The following is a 25,452-nucleotide window of genomic DNA, read 5'->3' as shown; positions in this document are numbered from 1 at the left end:
CAAACCTTTGATGAGAGTTGCCTGTACGTTGCAAGTGTTCATGTTCCTCAGTCGCTGTTTTTGCTCGCTCGCTTTCCTTGCTGATGATTTCTAATTATAATGACAATTTGTGCCTTAAAAACCGAGCTTTATGCTTGCGAATGGGTTCTAAGCAAAAGAAAAAACACATTTGTGTAAAATCCGTTCTGTGAAATGATAATGCCGTTCTGTATTGCGTCCTAGGAGCTCTTTACTTGTTCCCAGAATTGAGTTCTTTAAACTATGGTAAAATATTCAATTTGAATTTGATTGGAGGGAAGGAAAACCTCAAATGAAATTCTGCGCCCTGGTTAATTTATTTATTCGGATTTGTTTGATCGGTTCTTTATCGTGTAGTAGTGGAGCCTATATTTAGTTGCTGCTGCTTATATGCTGGAGGAGAGGAATCACGGCCTGCCCGGCCCTTTGCCGAACGTAATTCGGAGTGCTGCCGAACTGCTTTTATGCGTAAGAATGACATCCAACTCAATATGTAGAATGTGTAATGTAATGTCATTTTAGTGGTTGAGAGATATGTATTATATAATATTGGTAAAGATGTGTAAAATAATGTGATGTCATTTTAGTTGTTGGAAGATATGAAATAATATTTTATTTTAGGTAAATAAATAAAAAATTATAATATTAATATTAATATTAATAGTAATGTAATTAATTATTTTTTAAATAAATAGAAAAATATAGTAATGATAAAGATAAAAATGGTCATGGATTATGTTTAGTAAAATTTGAAATTGATTGGGAGAATGAAAAAGAGAGATCAAAATATTTTCATGTTTTATTTTTTATTTTTGTGGTGAAAATTATTAATAACTTATTTATGGATGGTTTAATAATTTTCTTTTATGTTATTGTATTTATGTCTTGAAAAGTTAGTTTTTTTTTTAACTATCTGTAATTTATTTATGGATGGTATTTTTATTTGTGTTGAAAAATTATGTATAATTTTCTTTTATGGTCAGTATGGATAACAAATGTCTTAGATCTAATAATTTCTCTTTGTTAATGTCTTAGATCTAATAATTTCTCTTTGTTATTGTTATATTTGTGGAAAATTTTGGTGTAATTAATTATTCATGTCATTGTATTTGTGTTTAAAAGTTATATAAACAAGTAATATCTATTGTCGAATATCCTATCCTATTTGTTTAAATAATTTTCTTTTGATTATAAACAATTTTCCTTCTTAATTTAGAGGTAGTGGAGATCTATTATATATTTGAAAACATAATTTAGAGGGAGTGGAGATTTATTATATAATTTGAAAATTTGGTAATTAGGTTTTTAAAAAATTTATGTTAATATTTCAAAAATATTGGTGTAAATTATTACTATTTGTTTAAATAATTTTCTTTTGATTATAGACAATTTTCCTCCTTAATTTAGAGGGAGTGGAGATCTATTATATAATTTGAAAACATAATTTAGAGGGAGTGGAGATTTATTATATAATTTGAAAATTTGGTAATTTAGGTTTGTAAAAAATTTATGTTAATATTTCAAAGATATTGGTGTAAATTATTACTTTAGAAACAATATATATTTTGAATGTTTAATATGGAAATTAATATTTTATGATTTTAAATGTCTTTACAAATTATTAATCCCACTTAACATTCCGCAAGGAGAATGAGGGCTCATTGGCTGCACTATGAAGATTTTTTAAAGATGGAAAGTAAATATATACATTAATTTCTCATTTTCTTTGATTCCCCAATTTATATTTTCAAACCCAAAGCTTTAAAATAACAATGATTGGCCTAATATTCAAAATTAAGTTACTATTTATCCAAAAATGTATTAAAGAATCATAAAAATTAAATGGGTTATAGATTTGGTGCATCAATTGTACAATTTATATTTTCAAATCCAAAGCTTTAAAATAATAATTTATATTTTCAAACGCAAAGCTTTAAAATAGCAATGATTGGCCCAATATTCAAAATTAGGTTACTATTTATCCAATACATGTATTAAATAATCATGAAAGTAAAATGGGTTATAGACTTGGTGTGTCAATTGTACACAAAAAAACATCTTATGGAATTTTCATCTTAATTTAGTCAAACTTAACTTTTAATTTTAATTTTATTTATTATATTCAATCATATGCAAGTTAAAATTGGGTTTCACGTAGAATCGATTAATAAGTTAGGGAGAAGTTTTTAGAGAGTTTGGAATGATTGTTATTTATAGGCTTGTCCTTCTCCTAATTGTATATAAGAAGCATTTTTGTAATAATTATTTGGATTTGGTTGAGTAATTTTCATTTGTGTAATTTTCATGTTATTTTAGATTTAGAGTGTGGTAAACTATATATGTAATTTTCATTTTAATTTTCCTTGAGTGGTTGGTTAATGTTAATTCTAGATTTAAGGTGTGGGTGTCAGACTTGTGCTTGATGTCAAGGGTTATGTTTATGTTTTAGTTGGTAAATGTTTTTAGATGATTGTAAAATCAAAGTTGAGATTTTGGTATTAGTTCTTGATTTTTGAAGTTATAGATTTGAATGTTTGTATCTAAACTTTGATAAATTGTTTGGCAAATTGTATTTGGGAAAGTGAATTGTGGCAAGAAATCTTACAACTTGTATAGTTGTGATGGAAAGAGGAAATGTGAGTGCAAAAGCTAGATGAGTGAGGAGTGCTCAAGGGGTTCCAAATGATCGAATGGGGGAGCTAAGATTACCAAAAGACAGTACAAGTGATGAAGAGTTTGAGAAGGAACTTGTTAAGGTGAAGGCATGCTTGAATGTGCTTATGAAGTTGCTACAAGATGAGAACGAGAGAAGTGTGTGGAATGAGGAAAAGGGTCAAATGGCCTATTGAGAAATTATTTGCTAGAATGTTGATAAAAAAACAAAAATACAAGTTGAAGGAAGAACTAAGAGAGTTGAAATCCATGCCTCAAAGTAAACAAAATAACGTTGTTAAAACAGAGACCCAAATGTTATGCATGAGATGTGGGTCTAGGAATCACAGAATTGATCATTGTCCGAATGTTTTGATTCGTGAATAGATTCAACAACAACAGCTAGAAGAATCATCCTCTAATTTCTTTTTCTTTTGATTCATCAATAGAAGAGTTAAATACTCATATGTAGCAATGTTTCTGTTTTGATTCAAATGGTTGTAATTGCGGCTATTCCACTGTTTCTGATTGTTCTAGTGATACCTCTGAAAACAGAATTATCAAAAAGAAAAAATATTGATGGCTCAGACTGTTGATGAAGAAACTAAAAATTTTATCACAAATTCGTGCCATGGAAGAAGGAGAAATAAAAAACAAGCTCCTGGAAACTTTTTAAAATCAATTTCATTCCTCCATTGCCAACAAAGGATCTGCCAAAAGGTCTCTCTCTCTAGATGCCTCCTATGAACAAAACACTAAAGCCTTCCAGCGTGACCAGTTGCCATCTAAAGTTCGTGCACTCACTTTGGGGTCCAGCATGACCAGTTGCCATCTAAAGTTCGCGCACTCACTTTGGGGGAGGTAAGTAGAGAAATCCATAATCTTAAAACAGAAATCTCTACTCTTAAGCGTCAAATAGCTCAGCTAAAAAAAAGCAAGCAAACTTTGACACAAAATATTTCTGCATGCACAAATGCATACACTCTACATTCTGCACCAAAATCTGTTAGTCTCAAGTTGAAATAATTGAAAGAAAAAGAGATCCTACAGTAGGTTTCAGGAAAGGAGGATACTAGCAATTGAATACCAGCAACATCATGTCCTCATAAACGTCTGTATCAAAGGAGAAATGTTTTCTCTAACAGCTTTAATTGATTCAGGCGTAGATATCAATATTTTCAATACAAAGGTAATTCCAGCCAAATTTTGGGTTGCAGCTACTACAAAAGTAGTAGGGTTTTCATCTATTTTTCGTGTCTTGCTTGTAGTTGTCTCCAGGCAGTTCTAAAACAGCTTTACTTATTGGTATTTTTCCTTCGCAGGGTACAGAAGCGTATGGGTTTTTTTATTAGTGGTGCTCTGTGTCTCTAATTTCAGTACATCTTATTTTGCCTACCATCTTATTTTTCTCTACTGGTGCTCTTTATCCATAGTTTTTGTACTTTCCTTGTTCTTGCTATTATATATTCTAATATCTCAATATATTACACACGCTCTTATTGAGATGTGAATTGAGGATGGGATTGGGGATGTGTTTTCCATAGGTCTTTGGAGATAGCAAGCAACACGTTTCAATATACTGTTCAGAAATCTAGTGCATTCTCTCAGGTATTTTTGTGAAGCTTTCACTTTCTAGAGAATTCTTTTAGGTATTTTTGTGAAGTTTTCACTCTATAAGTTATTAGGTTAAATGTGTTTTTCCTGTTGTGGTTTGAGGATCAAAATAGATCAGTGGAAGCTTCGCTCTGTAAGTAATTGGGTTTAATATATGTTCTTAGGTAGTGGGTTGTGTATGTTTTATAACCATACGCTTGCTTTGTAAAGAAGCGCGACCTTTTAGTGTCTCGTAACAGGACCGTATGATCTTATGCTTTTTGGTTCCCGGAAGGGGATCTGCTTGTGTTGGTCTACCTGGTTGTCCAGATCTGAAGATTGGATGTTAGCTGCCACAAGGCCGTCAACACCATTACAGTAATTGAAAGTATTTCGTCCCCTTCAACATTATTGTTTCTCTTGTTTAGATGTAGTGTTTAGATGTAGTGGCCGAACGAAGGCTCAGTGGCATCAATATGGGGGGTTGTTGAGTTTTGTTGGTGTTATTTTTATTTTGTGGTTCTGTATTAAGCATTGGCGCTATTGGTCTTCTCATACGTGATTTGAGAGCTGATTGATCCTTGGGTTGCAGGGCCTTTTAATTCGATCATAGGAACCGGATTGATTCTTGCAACATCCTCGAGAAGACTTAATTAGGGATACATGATCTATATAGGGGGTTTGGTGTCGAATATTTGTTGTGTTATATTCATGTAGTCTATTCTATTTGGCGTCAACGTTGTTTCATTTCTAATCATTGCTATGCCTGGGTTGTCTAAGAAATTGGTCCTTGGGCTGCAGGTTAAATATATTGCTCTACATTTGCGAGTTGATCATAGAAAGCAGAATAATCTCTTGAAACTTTATGAACAAACAGGCATCTGACTAAGTATCGCAGGTCTATAGATCTAAACTCTTTTTGAGTGTGTACTTTGTTGTGCTGAATAACTTTAGGATTACTCCACAATCTGCCGCTCTAGGAATAAATTGTGCAGGATGGTGGATGAAAGGTGGCTTAAAAGGCATTTTTGGGTCGAAAACATCATCCAAGAGGTTTGCTGTTACTGTTAAGCTTCGACGAGTGGTTTTTAGTTGCAGTCATCTGTTCATGTTCTCTATTTGTTAGAGGTGCAGAGATCATATGTGCGATTCATGTGAAACTAGAACAAGAGGATAAGCCATTCATGTAGCAACAAGTGTGAGGGATTAGTCTGTATTTTTGGGTCGAAAACATCATCCAAGAGGTTTGCTGTTACTGTTAAGCTTCGACAAGTGGTTTTTAGTTGCAGTCATATGTTCATGTTCTCTATTTGTTAGAGGTGCAAAGATTATATGTGCGATTCATGTGAAACTAGAACAAGAGGATAAGCCATTCATGTGAGTCAGTTCTTTAGTTCAACAAGTGTGAGAGATTAGTCTGTTTATTGATATTTTGGTAATAATTTATGACTACCCCGCAGTCTGCGGCCCAAGGCATATATTGTGCAGGACAATGGATTGAAAGGTTAGAAGGCATTTTTGGATCAAAAACATCATTCAAGAGGTTTGCTATTAAGCTATAATGAGTGGTTTTTAGTTGCAATTACCTCGTTTGTTAGGAGTGCAAGATCATATGAACTAGTAATGTTGAAGTAGAACTATCCATGTGGAAGTATAACAAGAGGATAAGCAGGGGCATAATACATCTGGATCAGAAGTGTCCTCGATGTTTGAGGACTGCTTTGGATGCCTAGTCGCCATATTCTCATTGGGAATAGTAAGGATTACAATTCCAATCAGATCATTTTTTTCACAATTCCGATCTGGTCACTGTATTTTTGTTTTCTAAATCGGGGCCAGTATCTTTAAGGTATAATGGTTTTTATGGTATTTTTGAGACGAGATTTTGTGTTTGGTGGAGATGTACTGGATCAGGTCTTATCTACAAGTTGTGTTGTTCAGCCTTGAAGCTGCTAGTAATATTTCAGTAGGGTCGTGACATGTTTGCCATTGAATGGTCAATTTCTGAATTCTTCGAAGAACTCGTCTCAACGGTACTTGTGAGGGCTTTTGGCATATAAATCATTTTTTATTTCTATTTTAACTCCATCGCACTCCGGATTGTTATCCAAATGTTTATTAAGGTGGTCCAAAACTTTATAACGGATGTTGCGGCATCGGTTGAGTTGCCAAAGTAGGATCGTGGGTAACTTTTCCACTTGTGGTTGTCACGGTTCTTCGGAGTGGATCTTTCTTCACATCTTTCCTTAATTTGTTACATTGCCCACTGTCTTCATCGTTTCTCTTAGAGTGAGCATATAACCCACTTGGGTTCTCTTATGAGTATGTCTTCATCGTTTCTCTTAGAGTGAGCATATAACTCACTTGGGTTCTCTTAGAGTATGTTTTTCTCGGATCATTTTTATCTTATCTTAATTTCCTAAATTATTCCTATGTTGGATGCCCTAACACATTCTCAAAGAGTATTGAATGTCATATACTTGCCCAATCTTCCATTTTAAGTGAAGATATACTTACCCAATATTCTCCCTTTTAATTAAGGAGGATATATATATTGCAATGAAGAAATGTGTTCATTCATATGGAAGGAATGAATGTACCCAAGCTCCTTCTTGGCTTAGGAATTTGCTTCCAAGTTTCTACCAAGTTAGAAACTTATTTCCAAGCTCTTAAAACTCCACTTTAGGTGCGGATTGTGGGATAACTAGTTGTTTGAAGAACTTCTTTTCTTTATTCAGGGGTAGAGTATTCATGTTTCTATGAATTCTTTGTAGGGCATTGACTACCCATCACTTTCATCCATGAGTTGTCATCATTCTTGTTATTGGAAAGTGATTCATTAGTCCATATTTGGCATTCCTTCATGCCTTGTTACCATCTTCATGTCATGTTTCCTTTAGGACTTTTTATCTTGCCACATGATCATCATTTGTAGAAGAATTTCACAACTCTTCCCTTAGCAGCCTTGCATAAGCCCATCGAGGTATTATTTAAAAACAGAAAATGAACATTAAATCAATGTTACCTTTGTGATGTTATTTCATCATGACATCTTCCTATTTGCATTGACATCTTGTATACATATTGACACATCTCCAATAACTATACATTGTTAAGGGTCTCTTTCCTTTTCAAATCTCATTGGGGTCTTCATATCTTACATGGAGATATCATAGTTAAATTTTTCAATCCTTGGATGTTGATTGCCTTCTCCATGGTTGCATTTTTCATTATTTCTTCCTTTCTTTCTTCACACATTTTCTTCTAGAATTTCCAATTTCATATGAGGACATATTATGTTGATTTCATGTAAGTCAATGTATGACCCATGCCTTCTTGGATCCTTCCAAAGGAGGAGATCCTTTCTTTTGATCATGCTCTTGAAATAGGGCATTCATAATATCTGCAACCCTATGACATGACTTAATATATGTGCAAACATACTTCATTTATTCCTTTAAGTCATCTAGACTTCCTTCAACAACTTCCTTGTTTGAAAGAACTTAAATTCTTTGACCTGCTTCACTTCTTTTGACATCATACCATCATCCCTTGAATTCCATACGAGTTGGAATTCTTGGTGAGACACTCACTTCATGTATGATGAACTTGTTGATGGTGCTGGAAATCTGTCAACGAAGGGGGATTTCCCCGATGTGAAGTCCCAACTAGACCTCACACCGTTTAGTGTAGGAGTCCCATCCGTTATGAAGGCTCGGTTGCCATATACTTAGAGATATGCCTTATAGCTCTAGCTGTTAGCACATGAGAGTGTTACATTGGTATTTTCAAACAACAAGATACATGTGCTTGGTGAGTGTGTAATGTAATTGTCAAGGTTCTCTTATTGCAAAGGGGGGAGAGTTAAGTGAGCCTTTAAGTGAGAGGTAGTAGTGCCACCCAGGAAAAGACAAGCAAACTAGGAAGGGTCTGTCTAGCATCCAATGAAATAGTGCATAGCGGACACGACGGTCGTTAAAACCAAGGTACAAGGGAAAACACGTACACCTATTAGTAAACAAGACATGTCCATCTAATATCTTGTGGGATAGTCCACAAGGACAAGACAACAGTGAGAAACAATACAACACATCTTCAACAATGTAAGTACTAAAACAACCAAATTAGTTCAACTATCTTAATACAGGTTAAGAAAACATGCATTACAAATGTTTAAAGAGTAGTCTTACAAACATCTACGAAACATGTGTGAAAACGTGCTGGCTTTAACAAGCTTCTAAGCCACATCTGTACACCATACATTACTAGTCCTAGTAGTGGGCCACTCCTCACTCCCTAAAGAACAGACTATAGCCTCTTAAGGCTATGTGAGAGGAGCCAAGTTGAAAAAATCCCTTGCTCATACAATGAGAGGGGTATATATAGCTAAGGGTGATGCTTGACCCTTGTGACTCTTGGACTACCCTTGTGATTGTTCAAATTCCCATGACTCTTCGACTTCTTGTGTGTGTCCATTGGACATCACTTTACATTACATTCAGTTACAACGGATATGGCACATAGTGGTAATGTGGCAGAGACAACTCATGACACAACTCGACATGACACTGCTAACATGTATTGGTTGACTGTGGTGTCCATGTCAATTTGTTGCGCTGTCGAGTGATGACTGTACTCTTGGTGTGGTTTTTCTTTTTCTCCACATGGTTGATGTGCTTGGTATGTTTACCCAACTGCGAGCAAGTCTTATAGCTTGTCTGCTCTTTCATCCTGTTAGTCGTCTTGCCATGATTTGTTAGTGTAGTTGTTCCCGCGATTCACTCACGACGGGACGACATCAAATCTGAAACCTCGTAGTTTAGCGTGATGCATTGTTATCGTGTTCTAGGGGACAGAGAGGGAGGACAACTCACCAAGACAACGCAAAGCACAGTTCAGGCTAGAATGAGGAACTCTGGGAGGACAACCTGCACTGTCGAGAAAAACTATGTAGTGACCACTGGGAGGCAAAATTGCGCAGTGAAGGACACCAGTGGCACCTGCAAGGTGGGACCCTAAGGGGCACTTTTGCGTAATTCCGAGAGGGAAGACAAGACATGGATGCAGGGGATAGCTGGGCAGTGCTGTGCAATTTACAAAGGGAAGACAAAGCATGGTTGCAGAGGGACAACTGGGCAGTTCTGCGCAGTTTCTAAGAGCAGTGCAGGACAAGGCTGCAAGGGACTTATTGAGCTTGACTGTGTAGTTTTGGAGAACAGTGCAAGACATGCTGTAGGGAAACTACTAGACATGTCTACACAGTTCCTAAAGGCAGTGCAGAGCAAGGCAACAAAGGTTAGTTGGGCATGTCTGCGTAGTTTTGGAGAGTAGTGCATAGCAAGGAAACAAGGGTTAGTTGGGCATGTTTGCACAATTTTAGAGAACAATGCAGAGCAAGGCAACAAGGGTTAGTTGGGCATGTCTACGCAGCATGGAGAATAGTGCAGAGCAAGGTAGCAAGGGTTAGTTGGGCATGTCTGCGCAGTTTTGGAGAACAATGTAGAGCAAGGAAAAAGAGGCCCTGATAAACATGGTTGCACAGTTTTGGAGAACAATGCAAACCCAGGACTCAGAGAAGCAGTGTAGGCTTCTAACAGACAATAAGGAGGCTTGATCACCGTGCTTGAGAAATGTGCATCAGTTTGGAGATGGAGGCAGTTTTCTACGCAGTCCTAGGAGGTAGACATGTTGTTCATCTTCGGGATTGTGCAGTGCAGCTGACCTAGGGAACAACCTCAAGCACTACGCAGTTCTGGGCAACAGAGCAGGGTCACTAAGGGCTGAGACTGTGTAGTGTAACTCAGTCGGGGTCCGGTCGGACAAATTTTCAAGAAAATGGCTAAGTGTTGAAAGCAAGTGAACTTGTGCAGACTTGACATTGTGATCATACACTTAGCATACTTCGACAACTAGACAATACATACCACCAATACAACATGATAAAACATGCCCTCGGTGACATTGTCTTTGAACTTAAAGCGATAAGCACGACCCTTGAGATAGACCTTCAGACGACTGTGACAACACTTGTGAGACAATGCTTACAACTTTGTGTGTGAGTAAAATGGATGTTACATAGTGAAGACAACCTAAACACGTGAAGACAAACCTTCAAACTCACCAGAACAAGGTCGCAAGCATGACAAAGTAATTAATATGCCAAAAGATGAGTGCCCTAACTTTGGGTTGTTACAACTCTCGTTGCCACAACTTTGGTCGTTGCAACTCTTGTTGCCACAACTTTGGTCGTTACAACCTCCATTGTTGCATCTCCGACACATCACGACAGTTCAATGGTCAGATGCTCCAACTAGACAACCAACACATGTTTTTCACGATGGAAAATGAAGAAGTAAATACGAGAACCTATCAAGAAAGGAATTCCAACTACCAACAACACTCAGTTGAACTGAGTCAACTTTTGTCTAAAATCATACTCACTCAGAACATACTATTGTAATGGGATATGCCACTTGATTTTCTCAGTTGTCCATCCACGATACTACTCATTTTTGGACATTTACATCTATGTATAAATACCTAGCTTCCTTCGAAGCCTTGGATGAGACATTATTACCATTTGTTGTACAATTCTCTATTATTCTAAGAGAGACTCTTATGTTTCGATCTTTTGGTGCCGGTCTTGTGATTATGTGATTAAGGATTTTTTAGTACCTTGTCTAAGGAGGTAGCCCCCCCTCCCTCGCCTTAGATTCATACTGCTAGGTAGTGTAGCAGGTAGCTCAGTCTCTTCATTTGCAACTAGTTCATATCGTTGTTATTTAATTTACATTTCATGTAATTCTTTTAGTTTTATTTTTGCTGCAACTTGTAGTGTTCCTTCATTGCAACATCGTTAATGTTCTTTGCAACTTTGTTATTTTCTATCTGTAATCATATTACTCACTAGTTGTTGTGACTCTAGGTTACATTGTTCTAAGTCTTAATTGCAAGATTAACCACTGACTAATGAAGATGCTTATTTTCAGTTACACTGGTTGTTGCTACAACTTGCTTGTAGCATACTTTTAGTTTGTTTCTAGTGATAAGAATCGTGTTATGATTAATTGTTATTTCTAGTTTAGTTGTCCGTCGTACTTGCATTCTAGGCACGTTCCATTGCATCCTTTCCACAACCAATCAAGAATATCGTTACACTAGAATAGGTCGCTCTTAGTAATTCATGTGCTTCCTTTTTTTCCAACGTGATTTACATTCAATGCAATTTACTTTTCTTGCAAGTGTGTTTTATTTCCTGAAAGTGTGGTGTGATAGATTAGTGACTTATGAAAGCGTTTAAATCTTTAACTGTGACGACCATTACATTACTACAACTTCCTAACACATAACATATCGCACTAGCATAAATTGTGCACGAAAGTTCGCAAGTTCCAAACGAATCTCGGATTGACAGTTTAAATGACTAGCTAATCAATTTCTCATTAAAATAATTCAAAGTAATTGAAAAATCGTTATTTTTGGCACCATTGTCAGGGAATTTTCAATAGTAAAACCAATTTTATGTTTACTTTTGTGTAAATTTATTTGTTCGTTTTTTTTTTTTGGTTTGGCTTGATTGTCCTAATCTTTTATCTTTCAATATGATCTATTAGATGCCTAGAAGTAGGGACCAACTTGGTAGATTTATCAAGAACACCCCCCATACCAACACTGTAGGATATTCACAAGAGGGCAAGGAACAAGGCCAACGAAATTATTTGACACCAACAACAAGCTCCCTTTCCAAGAGGAAGCCCAAACCTTCAACGATACAAAGGCCTACATAACAATTTGAAGCTGAGGAAAGCTCTAATACAATCGTAGATTTGATCTTGGATAATCCAAATTTCTAGCTCATTAGGAAAAGTTATATGGAGAATGAAAAATAACTTCTTGAAAATTAGTTTGGTGATCAAAACCCTCTAGAAAGTGAACCACATCCTTTTGAAGAGTGCCACTCTGAAAAAAAAAGCTCTTTGTAAACTTTGAAAGATGCTTAAGAAATAGAAGACCCCTTCAGAATAAACGACACATTGACATGTTAAGGAAGAAGCCGACTCCTTCAGATTCCCCATCACAAAAGTGGAATCAAATACAAAAATGAAAAACATTCCTCACTCTACACTACCAAACCTCCATGGTCTCTCTAAGGAGACCCTGATACCTTCCTTGTTGGGTTCAATGTCCTTTGTTGAACCTATGATTATTTAATTGATGCTCATAAGCTAATGCTCTTTCTTGCCACGTTGAAAGATGCAACATTACATTGGTTCATGGGCCTCAATCAAGGTAGCATCGATTCATGGGAGCATACGAAGCAAAAATTACTGACCAAATATCAATATTATTGCAAAGCAAAGGAAAGAAGAGAAGAGGTCTTTAGAATGACCCTCAAGGAAGATGGAAGTCTTGAGGAATACGTCAAAATATTTAACTATAACTTGCACAAGGAAAGAAAATAAGACTTAAGCCCTGAGACATGATGAGTTCTACTATTATGAGGAATTCAAGATGAGTGCATGAACCTACTTAACTTGATGGGTGGCAGAGATGTATCTTAATTGGAAAACAATGACACCACAAAAATCCGTCGAAGATATTCTCGAGGAGCATCCAAAATAGGCAAAGGATCATGGGAGATGATAACAAGACATATTAAGGCTACTACAAATGGAGTCACTAGAGCCAAGCTAAGGAACTTGTTGGAAATTTTTAAAACTGGGATACTCAGTTCCTTGGGTTCTCAATTGGATCTATTAAACATTAAGTTGGAGGAGGAAGCATAAGCTACTCTAGACATATTCTATCTGAAATGTAGAAAAATACATCAACTTATGGAATCCTGAGTAAATTATGTAAATATTTGTGCTATATGCAAGAATGACCATAGCACAAATAATAGCTTGTCTCTACCCGATTTTAAGGTTGTATATGAAGAAGAAAAAAAGAAAGAACAATTTTACATCATTACTCCAAAGAAACCATGACAACCCAAACCCACAGGTATGGTCCATGACCAATCCTAGTTTTATAATAATTCTTATTGGACTAACCCTATTACACAATACACTTCACATCCATGGAATCTTCCAACCCAATCATGGGCTCCTCCTCCCCCAAACTAGCTTTGGAAACCAGGGTGGAGGAATCCCACCTATGAAGCACCCCAACAAGTTTTTGTACAACCTCCATCACAACTCCTTCCTCCATAATTGCAAGTACCCACATCTAACCCTCCTAGACCTCAATTGCATACACAACCAATCCCTAACCTAAATAATGAAAGGGAAAATCAACTTGCACATGTTGCAACCACCTATATATTAGATTTTGTAGTATCAGACAAGTGTTCTAGTCTCGATTTGTGCCTAAGACACTAAGGAACATGACATCTCCAAAATCCATAAATGTTTTTGCGAGATAGGCTTGTGAAACACCTTAATTAAATTTATTAGCCATCCTTTAAATTTTTCCAAAGTCTAACTTAGGAAAAATGGTTAATTAAAGTGAATTAATTAAGGAAGATTGAGAATGCTCTAGAAAATCACATGGATCGAGTTTGAGATGATCCTACTAGTTGATGATGATTTAATCGTGGTCGTTGAAACTCCAACAAGAGATTATAAAAGCAAGTCAATGGGATGGAGATAGACACAATTGCGAGAGCAAGAGCTAGGTAGATCGAGCTACCCAGTGAAACAAGATTCAATGAGGGAAGAGTTTGAGCCAAATAGGGAGAAGCATTAGTAGTTGAGGGAGCGACAACAAATATTTCCAGAGGATTTGTCCAGTACTAGAGAGCCAACAGAGAGGAGGACGAATATTTATGTAGAGAGGGCTGCATAGCAAGTGCGAGTGAACTCAAAACCCAATGTGAGTGCTAGAAAGGGAGTCGATTCAATTGCCGAAGGCTAGAATATTGTCTGGAAGGCAGAAAGGTTTCATTATAGAGGAAGAGGGAAGTATGAAGACTCATTTGGAGCTAGCTAGCAGGTTGCATGATTTTCCCAGGCCAGGTAGTGTGAATTTTGGCAGAGCGAATTGCCAGGGAGAGAGTTTACGCAGGCTTGAGGGAGGCCAAATTATTGTAGAAGGGAGATAATTTCTCCATATTATTTTTCCATATTATTTGGTGGAGGATTTATAGTTAGGCTTTAGATTATTGTACTCAAATTTTTACTATTGCATAATAATAAAATAAACCGTGATCTATTGCATCTGATTTCCCTTCAAGGTTTTTCAGGGACATTAGTCCAAAGATTATTTTGTCATTTTAATTGAGTGTGTGCATTATTTTCTTAGCTTCCAAATTATTTTACGCAACATATTTTTATTTTGGTGAAGATTTTAATTGTGATTTTATCGATATTTTCCGTAATAACTAATAAATCACAGAACAGTTAGGAGATAAGTTTCTAGTAATTGCAATCAAGGAATTTTCACACTATCCCACTTACTCCATCTTCCCCATAGATTGAAATGATATTCATTTGTGACAAGGGAGGACTCTAACCAAAAGCTAACGTCTAGTTCTTATTGAATATCTAAACAAAGAGATGTGGAATGAAGAGTCAAGACAAGGATCAACTCTAGAACCTCCACCTCCTGAACCCCAAACATTACCTTACCCTAAAAGATTAAGCCAAGATAATCCTATTGTTCAACTTGAATTTTATCTCTTGGGAGATCTTAGAAATGTGTGTGTGAATGTACCATTGCTTCAATCTATCAAGGATGTGTCTATTTACTCTAAAGAAATTAGGGAACTCTATTTGAGGAAACCTGAGAGAAAGAAGAAAGACTCCAAGAATGTCCATGTTATGGGAAAACTATAAAAACTAATGATGGTTAGGACCTTAAAAAACAAGTACGTTGATCTTAAAAACCTAGTAGTTAATGTGAAAATTAAAAAAATCGTTATTCCTAACACATTGATTGATTTGGGTATTGAAACTTATGTCATGACACGAGAAACTATGGAAGCCTCAAGACTCTTTGGTCTTAGGTAAACCCCCAACGTATTACAACTAGATAATAGATCTACCATTAAACTAGAAGGGATATTAGAGAATGTTATAGATTCAGTGGCTTCATGGGCATACCCCACAGATTTCATGATTTTACAACCCAAAACCTCCTTGGGAGGGCATCCTATGATATTGGGCATACCTTAATTGGGAACTGTTGATGCTTACATTAGTTGTAGGTTAGGAAACATGGCCATCTCATATGGGACCTCTACAAAATATTTGACCCTTTATCCTCCCACTAAGCCAAATATAGAATGAGAAATACTTATATGGATTGAAGAAGAGGATAATGATGAAGAGGGAGAAGTCCGTCAAGTTCTCTCTATAATCAATATTTGGCCATTGATGAGAAGATAGAGGATGACAGGATCAATGATTTCATAGCCTCCTCTTCTTCCTCAAATCACACATATACCTTTCATCCTATTCTACACCCTAAAATACAAGCTTCTATTACTTCAAACAAGCACTTCACCTATATAAAATGAGCCTTCAACCAAGGAGAATTAGGATTCCACTACAGAAATCAAAGAATTTAGTCATGGTCGAACATAAAGAGAATTTAATCAAGATACTACAAAGACATAGTGATGCCTTCACTTGGGATTACTCTGACATGAAGGGTATCCATCTTGGGTTATGCACATATCACATATACATCAAAGAAGGAGATAGAAACATTTGTCAAACCAAACTCTGGTTGAATCCAACATTAAGGGAAATAGTAGATGAGGAACTATAGAACTACTCATAGTAGATTTTATTTATCCAATTTTTGATAGTTAATGTGGAGTCTCCCCTTGTTGTAGTACCAAAGAAAAATGGGAAATGGAGAGTTTGCGTAGATTATTGAGAACTTAACAAAGCAACCCATAAAGAAAATTTTCCACTTCCTTTCATTGACTAGGTCCTAGATACTTTAGTAGGAAAGAAGTATGGATGGATTCAACGAATACAACCATATTCAAATCACACCCGAAGACCATGGGGGACATTTGTCTATCAAGTTCTACTGTTTGGGTTGTGTAATGCCTTTACCACCTTTCAACGAGTTTTGATTGGTATATTCTCCAACTTGATACATGATTGTGTGGAAATATCTATGGATGATTTCATGACTTATGGTGATGAGTTTGATGAAGCATTGGCTAATCTAGAAAAAACATTAATAAGGTGTAAGGAAGCTAATGTGGCCCTTAAGCATCTTAAGTGTCAAATGATGTTAGCCGATGTATTGTGATAGGACACTCTATTTAAACATAAGGTATTTAGGTGGATCTAACAAAGATTAAGTTGATACTATATTTACCTACTCCTTACTCACAAAAAAAAATACACAATTTCCTAGGACATACTGGTTATTATCGATGATTCATTGATTTTTTTTTACAAATTGCTCGTCCATTATTTGCTCTACTAGCTAAAAATTCAGAGTTTGTGTGGAAAGAAAAGCGTCATCATGCTTTTGAGGAATTAAAGTCTAAAGTGTCAAAGGTGTCAGTTATAAGAGGACCTAATTGGTCTCTTAGATGCCTCAGACACCACTATAGGAGTTGTGCTAGGACAACTTGAAGAAGGAAACTCATATGCAATCTATTATGTTAATACAAATATTTCATCTGTAGAGATTAATTACATGACAATTGAGGAGTTCCTTGCAATCATATATGCAATTAACAAATTTTGGCATTACATTATAGGTTATCCAGTTATATTACACAGACAATGTTGTAATCAAATATTTAATGAATAAATCAATTATGAATGATAGAGTTACTAGATGGTTGTTGTTATTAAAATAATATGATATCATCATCCTAGATAAACTAGGAAATGGAAATGTTGTGGCTAATTTACTCTCTAGATTCACATCTAATGAAAATAACCCCCCTATAGAATATTATTTTCTTGATAAGGACCTATTTGTGGTTTCTACTAACTCTATGTGGTTTGTAAATATTGTTAACTACATGGTTGTAGTTATACTTCCACACCATTTCTCACGAAAATATGGATTTATGGATTGATAATTGTCTCCTCTACATAGGCCCCGACCTCATCATTTAGCTATGCGTAAGAGGAAATTAAATTTATGAGATCCTCAAAGCCTGCCAAGGGGGACCATGTGGGGGACACTTCATAGATAAGAGAACAAGGTACAAGGTACTTCATCAAGGGTAATATTGGACCACCATCCTCAAATATGCCGAGGAGTATGTAAAGAGGTGTGACAACTACCAATGCATGGGAAGGTATGTGTAATCTAATGAAATGTTGTTACAACCAAAAATAGCATTGGAACCCTTTATGGGCCATTAATTTCATTGGACTAATCAACTTTCCATCACACAACTCCTACATTTTGGTATGCAAGGATTATGTCACGAAGTGGATGGAGGCCAAGGAAATTCCAACTGCAACCGAGCAAGCAATAGAAGGATCCCTTCATGAGAAATATTCACCAAATTTGGGATACCACTAGAGATAGTCTTGAAAGGAGGAACTCAGTTCACATCAAAGCTCATTGGAGACTTAATGGAGTAGTACAAGATCAATCATAGGGTTACCACACCATATCATCTGCAGGCCAATGTAAAAGTGGAAGGAACAAATAATATTCTCAAAAGCATCATCACCAAAAATGTTTAGTTACATCTAAAAGATTGGGCTGACGAAATTCCTAAAGCTTTATAGTCCTATTGGACCACATGGAGAATTTCCATTGGTTGTACTCCTCAAGAGTTAGCGTATGGGAAAATAGTATTGTTAATAATTAACATTGAGATCCAAACACTAAGAAGAACCATCCAACTTGGGATGGACCTAACAAAGGCTCCTTCAGATCAATGAATTGAATGAACTTTCTTAGACTGCTTTTGATCCAAATCGGATCCATAAACGACTGTCATAGAACCATGACTATATTGAGACAAAACAAATCCTTGAAGAATCCAAAACAACAATCGAAAACACCCTTAACCAGTGGCCATGGCAGCCGGCGTGGAACGACGAGGACCTCGGTCAAAGCGCGCTTACCAAGGCCCATGGAGACTGCGCAGGAGGTCAATGTAGCCCCTGGGAGCCCTGGATTGGGAAAAGGTGCTGGTTTTCAATGCACAATTAGTGCTTCGCTGGGCGAACAGGGCTGAAATGGTAGAGCCTTAAGCACTCAATCACGTTGGGAGCCAGAGGACCATGGGCGGAGAAATGAAAAGCGCCATCGTACGAAGGTGGGACCCACAACCTGGAAACCAACGGTTTGATCGGAGCGCCCTTGAACGGTAAGCAGTTTTGGAGAAAGCGGAGCGATCACACTCAGCGATCGACACGTGGCAGCGGAGGTGAGAGAAAAATTGCCGTGATCGCGGGTTATCAGTCGAGCAAGTCAGCCACGCTCGGCATGCGTATGACGTTGGATCTGGAGGAGCCCAGATCGGACGACTGAGATTGAGTCCGATAAACAGAGCGGAATTGACACGGAATTAAGCCGCAATTTAAGGGGATTTGGAATCTGTTGACCGCCACTGTGGAGAAAGAAACGAATTAACGAACAGGCTGGCATTGTTTCGATGGAGGCACGTGGCTACTTCTTGAGCGTCCATGCTGACGCCGAACAGGGAACTCCCAGCACACAGGCAGTAGGCGAATCGACGCAGGCGGGGAGGGGAACCGAACAGGCATGGAGGTCGAATGGCTAAAGCCATGAGCAGAGACAGCCAAATGGAGATCAAGAGATTCAGAGCGAAGAGTCCAAGCGACCAAGAGAGATAGTGAACAGTGAACCTTGAGAGGAGGACTGAGCACAAAGAGCAATAAAGCCAAGCAAAGGAGACAGAGGGTCGAGCTGACCACAGGGAGCATCGAGCACTAGAGAGCTTAAAGAATCAAGCCTTCCCATAGAGGAATCTGTCCGGATTGAACATCACAGTTGGCTCTTTCCACTGTAGACCAAAGGTCACAGAGCTGGTAGGAAGAACAAGAGTCTGTGTACTCCAAGTGGCTTGGGGAATCCAAGAACCACCCTACCAAGCAAAATCTTCTTCAAGAGAACTCATATTGAGTCCCTACATTGTAATTTCTCTGCTGAAAGACACAATAAAACAAGGCCACCACTGAAGCTGGACTAGAGATGTAGCCTTGGAGAATAGGGTGAACTCCTCATTAAAAATTGTTTGTGTCTTTGTGCTGCTTACTGTATTTCTCTGCTGTCTTTCCATTTATTTTCTGTGTATTGGCAATCTGATCGATCCCTTGTTTCAATAACACAGAACACACACACCAGCACATGGGTCTGTAATACCTTTTGCTTAATAAATCTTCAGCTGAGGTCACTCATAGGGTGATTACCAGATCAAGTGGTATCAGAGCTCTAGGCTGTAAGGTTGGACAAGCTTGTGTTGGTTTAGCTATGAATGCTCACTAAATCAAAGCTCAAATTAGGAGAAGGAGAGTTGGTGGAAACTAATCCTGAGATTGGGAGAGTCTATTCTCAAAAGACAATGTCAGAAGAAGGTTCTATAGGGCCAGACTCTCAATTCATAGAAAGTTTCCTAGCTATAAAGTCCATGGTGGAAGAAATGTATAGGGACTTTAGAAAGCATAAGGGTGAAGATTCATCAGGCTCTAAGCAAGATAAAGAAGAAGATGAATCTCATTCCCATGACCACTCCAAAGGAAATGAGAAAGAAGAAAGCTTCCCTACACCTCCTAGTAGCCCTGTGCATAATAAGAAGGCATCTTTGGTTAAGTTAGATGTTAAATTTGATTTGCCTATATATGATGGAGAGCTGAATGCTGAAAAGTTGGACAATTGGATTAGAAAAATTGATGTGTATTGCAGAGTACAAAATATAGACTCAGACAAGAGCAAGATTCAGCTGGCAAGCCTTCGCCTAGGGGGCACTGCCTTGGTTTGGTGGGAAGGCAGAACCCAAGCTGATATGAGGAAGCATGGTAAGACCATCTTTGTCTGGAGTGAATTTGTTACTGCAATCAAAAAGCAGTTTTATCCATTGGCCTACATGCAACAAGCATGATGAGTTGGCAAACTCTTCGACAGTTGAAAGGGAAAAGTGTACAAGGGTATACTCAAAAGTTCAGAAAGAGAGCATTGATGTTGGGTATTTCATTAGACTCACCAGAAACTCTTTTGAAGTATATTGGTGGTCTACACAGCTACATGAGGCACACCATCCTCATGTTTAATCCCACTAGTTTAGATGAGGTATTTGTACAAGCTACTCATCTAGAAGCTAGAGGAAAGAATGGAAATCCAGAAGTTGGGGGACCATCCCAACCCACTGTAAGCAAGAGCAAGGAGAAAAGAAAGTAGAAGTGGAAAGCAAGGAAGGCTAACACTGCACAGAAAGGCAAAGCTTCATGCACTCACTGTAAAAAGGAGGGGCATGATGATGAGCACTGTTGGATTCTGCATCTAGAGCTGAGACCTAAGAAGTCTGAGGGAAAGAAGAAGAAGAAGATTGTTGCAGCTATTCAGAAAGATTTGGGGTCAGACTCAGGAGATGAAACAATCATTGTAGCCACAGGTATAAAAGGTAAGAATTCTGAAGCATCTACTAGTAATTCTGCTCAATCTGTCATTGATGAAGAACATGAGAGAAAAAGGCATGAGCTTTTCCATATTCGAGTTGTTTCCAAAAATCAAAAGATTGATACTTTTTTTGATAGTGGCTCACAAGTAAATCTGATTTCTGAAGCAATTGTAAAGAAATTAGGATTAACAACTACACCTCATAAGAAGCCATACCCATTAGGATGGTTGAATGATAAAGCACAACTACAAGTGACTAGACAGTGCAAACTCAAGTTTTCTTTTGGGTCGACATTTGTAGATGAGGTTGAGTTAGATATAATTCCTTTGGATATATGTGGAATTGTTTTAGGAAGTCCTTACTTGATGATAGAAAGGCTATTTTCTATAGAGCTGAGAACAAGTATCTACTTGTTAAATATGGAATTGAATACTTTGTAAGAGCTCATAAGCTCAAGAATAATTATACTCTCATAAACTCAGGACAGATGAAAAGAATGATAAATTCATGCAAACAGTTCTTACTAATGGTTGTAAAGGAAAAGAAAACTAATAAAACCAATGTATTTGAGGGCTGTAATTCTGATCAGCAAGCTGATATAGAAAAGATTGTTTTAGAGTATGATGTCTTGTTTCAAGAACCTCAAGGTCTGCCACCCAAAAAGGGAATAGTACATGATATTATTTTGCAGCAAGATGTTCCTTTGCCTAACATTGGGATGTACAGGTTATCTGCTTTAGAGAATGCTGAAATCAAGAAGCAGGTGCAGGAGTTGCTCGAGAAAGGGTTCATCAGGCCTAACACATCACCATGTGGGTCACCAATCGTTTTGGTGAGAAAGAAAGATGGCTCGTGGAGAATGTGCATTGATTATCGAGCACTGAATAAGATAACGATCAAAAATCGTTATCCCCTTCCTCGCATAGATGATCTTTTAGATCAATTGAAGGAAGCTGTTTATTTCACCAAGCTGGATTTGCATAGTGGATACCATCAGGTCAGAGTTGCAGAGCAAGATGCATGGAAGACTGCTTTCAAAACAAATAAGGGATTGTATGAATGGCTGGTTATGCCTTTTGGCTTGACCAATGCCCCTGCTACTTTCATGAGATTAATGAATGATGTACTCAGACCTCTTCTTGATGATTTTGTTATTGTGTATCTGGATGACATTCTGATTTTTAGTAAAATGTGGGAAGAACATTTAAAGCATGTTAAGCAGACATTAGATGTTTTGAAAAGAGAAAAACTCTATGTTAAACTCTCCAAATGTGAATTTGGAAAAACCTCTCTAAATTATTTGGGTCATATAATAGGGGGAGGTGAATTGAAAATAGATCCCTCTAAAGTGGCAGTCATTGTAAACTGGCCTAAACCCAAGTCTGCTACAGAAGTGAGAAACTTCTTAGGAGCAGCACAGTATTGGAGGAAATTCATTTCAAATTTTTCCTCAATTGCAGCTCCCTTACATGCTTTGACAGGATTGAACAAGGTGTTTCAGTGTAGAGGCAAGCAGCAGAAAGCCTTCGACACCTTGAAAGAAAAAATTAGTACAACACCTGTACTAGCACTGCCAGATATACAAAGGCCATTTGAGATCCAAACTGATGCTAGTGACTATGCCATGGGAGCAGTGTTGACACAGCACGGTAAACCCATATGTTATCATTCTGAGACTTTTAATCCTGCAGTAGTCAACTATCCTACATATGATAAAGAATTGTATGCATTAGTTCAGAGAGTGAAAAGGTGGAAACATTACTTAATGGGAAAAGAAATAGTAATACATGCTGATCATCAACCACTTCAATATCTACACTCCCAAACTAAGTTGCAATAATCAAGACATTACAGATGGATGCGTTTTCTACACCAGTTTCATTTAGTCATCAGATATAAAAAGGGCATACATAACAAGGTTGCAGACATGTTATCTAGACCCATTATAAATGCATCTACTATACTTAAGCATAATTCTATGTTGCATGAAAGCTACATAGAACAGTATGCTCAGGATATGGACTTTAAAGATGTATATGCAACTTTGAGTCAAGGCAAAAGAGTTGAAGAATTGGACTATCATGTAAAGGACCGACTCTTATATCATTGTGGGAAACTCTGCATTCCACAAACTGAAAGAGCAAAGATAATTAGGGAAGCACACAGTTCTCTGATATCAGGTCACTTTGGGGTAAGTAAAACAGTTGCACAGTTGCAAAGGTTCTACTATTGGCCAAGAATGAGTGAGACAGTTTCTAGATATGTAAATGGGTGTGCTATGTGTGCTAAAAGCAAGCCCAGCAATAGAAAACTAGGCTTGTACACTCCATTGCCAGTTCCTTCTCACCCTTGGGAAAGCATTTCCATGGATTTTGTTGGAGGACTGCCTAAATCTAGGAAAGGTCATGATTATCTATATGTTGTTGTGGATAGGTTCAACAAATGTGTATTTTGATACCCTGTAGTAAACAGATTACAGCTGAACAAACTGCAAAATTATTCTTTGAACATGTATGGGTTCATTTTGGATTACCCACTTCTATTATATCTGATCGAGACACCCGATTTGTGGGAAAGTTTTGGTCCAGTCTGTGGGAACTAATGGACACCAAATTAAAGAAAAGCACAACTTTTCATCCACAAACAGATGGCCAGACAGAAGTAGTTAACAGGACAGTGATCCAGTTACTGAGAGGATATTGCAGCAAACACCCTAAGCTTTGGGATGAACACTTGTGTTATGTGCAGCATGCTTACAATAGAGCCAAATACTCTTCTACCTAGAGATCTCCTTTTGAGACCTGCTTTGGTTTCATACCAAGGTCTCCCTTGGATTTTGTCTTTGGTAAAGATACCATGGTTGATGGACACGGTGATGTGGACAAAGCAACTAGGTTCATTGAACAGATCAAGGAGATCCACCAGGCAGTACAGGGACAACTGGAAAGGAGCCAGGCCAAATACAAGGCTAGCCATGATAAGCATCGGATGGAGCATAGTTTTCAAGTTGGAGACCAAGTCTGGCTGTATATCAGCAAGGACAGGATGCAAGGCAAAGGTAAGAAGGTAAAACCTATCAGGTATGGACCCTTCAGGATACTTGAGAAGATTGGTGAGAATGCTTTTCGCCTTGATCTGCTAGCTTACATGCACATCTACTCAGTCGTGAACGTAGATTGCTTGAGGTTGTTTGAACCTTCAATGATTGAGGACCCTGAAGAGCAGAGTCAATTCCCTTCTGTTGATGACCTGCTACCTGAATATCTTAATGAGTTACAAGAAGATAGAGTGCTGGACAGGAAGGTAAGGACGACGCGCAGTGGACAGGTGGAATACCTCATAATTGGGTTTAAAGGTTCGAAGTCGAGCAGTGCGAAGTGGATTGAGATTGGACAAGTGAGACAGCAGTTTCCTCACTTAGTCGATGCTTGAAGAAAACCAACTTTTGGTGGTCCAAAAGATTTTCAGTTGGGAGGCCGTGATCCAAATCGGATCCATAAACGACTGTCATAGAACCATGACTATATCGGGATGAAACAAATCCTTGAAGAATCCAAAACAGCAATCGAAAACACCCTAAACCAGTGGCCATGGCAGCCGGCGTGGAACGACGAGGACCTCGGTCAAAGCGTGCTAACCGAGGCCCATGGAGACTGCGCAGGAGGTCAATGTAGCCCCTGGGAACCCCAGATTGGGAAAAGGAGCTGGTTTTCGATGCGTGATTAGCGCTTGGCAAACAGGGCTGAAATGGTAGAGCCTTAAGCACTCGGTCACGTTGGGAGCCAGAGGATCATGGGCGGAGAAATGAAAAGTGCCATCATACGAAGGTTGGACCCACAACTTGGAAACCGGCGGTTTGATCGGGGTTCCCTTGAATGGTAAGCGGTTTTGGAGAAAGCGAAGCGATCACACTCAACGATTGATGCGTGGCAGCAGAGGTGAGAGAAAAACCTTCGTGATCACACGTTATCGGTTGAGCAAGTCAACTGTGCTCGGCGTGCGTATGACGTTGGATCTGGAGCAGCCCAGATCGGACGGCTGATATTGAGTCCGATAGACAGAGCGGAATTGATAGGGAATTAAGCCGCGATTTAAGGGGATTTGGAATCCATTGACCGCCATGGTGGAGAAAGAAACGAATCGACGAACAGGCTGGCGCTGTTTCGATGGAGGCATGTGGCTACTTCCCGAGCGTCCATGCTGACGCTGAACAGGGAACTCCCAGCACACAGGCAGTAGGCGAATCGACGCAGGCGGGAGAGGAACCGAACAGGCATGGAGGTCAAATGGCTAAAGCCATGAGCAGAAACAACCAAATGGAGATCAAGAGATTCAGAGCGAAGAGTCCAAGCGACCAAGAGAGACAGTGAATAGTGAACCCTGAGAGGAGGACTGAGCACAGAGAGCAGTAAAGCCAAGTAGAGGAGACAGAGGGCCGAGCTGACCACAGGTAGCATTGAGCACCAAAGAGCTTGAAGAATCAAGCCTTCCAATAGAGGAATCTATCTGGATTGAACATCACAGTTGGCTCTTTCCACTGTAGACCAAAGGTCAAAAAGCGGGTAGGAAGAACAAGAGTCTGTGTACTCCAAGTGGCTTGGGGAACC

General features: G+C 38.1%; 1 long non-coding RNA gene across 1 annotated transcript; it reads left to right on the top strand.

Moving 5' to 3' along the window:
• The first annotated feature begins 4,086 nt into the window (after window positions 1–4,086).
• LOC149252651 (uncharacterized) lies at window positions 4,087–5,284 on the top strand. Its single transcript, XR_016266970.1, has 3 exons — window positions 4,087–4,278; window positions 4,320–4,651; window positions 4,856–5,284. It is a non-coding gene; the product is annotated as an uncharacterized LOC149252651 (long non-coding RNA).
• The last annotated feature ends 20,168 nt before the right edge of the window (window positions 5,285–25,452 follow it).

This window comes from Pinus tabuliformis, chromosome 7 (assembly GCF_031772625.1).
Source record: "Pinus tabuliformis cultivar Carrire ecotype Pingquan chromosome 7, CPIR1, whole genome shotgun sequence".
In the NCBI taxonomy this organism is placed as follows: domain Eukaryota; kingdom Viridiplantae; phylum Streptophyta; class Pinopsida; order Pinales; family Pinaceae; genus Pinus; species Pinus tabuliformis.
This window is presented reverse-complemented; position numbering and strand designations above follow the sequence as displayed.